General features: G+C 32.2%; 1 protein-coding gene across 4 annotated transcripts in view; it reads left to right on the top strand.

Moving 5' to 3' along the window:
- Window positions 1-661: 661 nt before the first annotated feature.
- LOC145306254 (calcium/calmodulin-dependent protein kinase kinase 1) overlaps window positions 662-729 on the top strand; it is a 93,244-nt gene continuing 93,176 nt past the window's right edge. For all 4 annotated transcript variants that reach the window (XM_080148320.1, XM_080148322.1, XM_080148324.1 and 1 more), the window contains exon 1: window positions 662-729. This exon is cut by the window's right edge and continues 104 nt beyond it. The gene's annotated coding sequence lies outside the window, so the exon portion shown is untranslated.

The raw sequence follows: 729 nt of genomic DNA on the forward strand, positions 1-729 counted from the left end.
GTTATTTTAGCACACCTACGCAAGCTAAGCAAATTTTGCAGGGTTTAAGGAATAAATAATAAATCCAGGGATCTACAGGGATAAGATAATGAATAATCAATTGATGTACATTCCCAATGATGATAAAGAAATTACCCCTTCTGTAGAATAAAATTAGTGGTTAAAACGATTGAACACTCAATTTAATGAATCAACCAATCAAAAATCAAAAGTTGTTAAACTAACGGATAAGAAAACGTTATCATAAAACTTTAGGGACTAGTGTAACAAACAGCCCATTGTACTCTCTCTCTCCAATACAATCTTAAGATATTTTCTCGTATTCATTCGAATCCGGTGGATACGAACCGGTTCTCATCCATACGAAAAAACTATGTCTATGAAAGAAATAACTATTCTCTACTTTTAATATCAGGGAGGAAGGAGGCATTGGACCGTAAATTATAGTTGTACAACGTTATCTAATTTGTCTAATTTTTAAACATATTTAAAACTAGCTTTTAATTTGCAGGGAATTATTTACTGAAACTAGTGGAACAGTCTAGAGTTTTAGTAACAGTTCAGCTTGTTAAACAATAGTAAACTTATCCAGTAGAAGACCAATTCATTGTGATTGGTCCAATGCAAATTTGTCAACCAATAGAAAAGACTGATACAAACTAGAATTGAAAAAGTGATACCTTATTGGTCAGATTCTCGCCAATAGGAATACAGATACAAAAGTGATCC

Source organism: Acartia tonsa, chromosome 14, assembly GCF_053477335.1.
Source record: "Acartia tonsa isolate MP-2025a chromosome 14, ASM5347733v1, whole genome shotgun sequence".
Lineage (NCBI taxonomy): Eukaryota > Metazoa > Arthropoda > Copepoda > Calanoida > Acartiidae > Acartia > Acartia tonsa.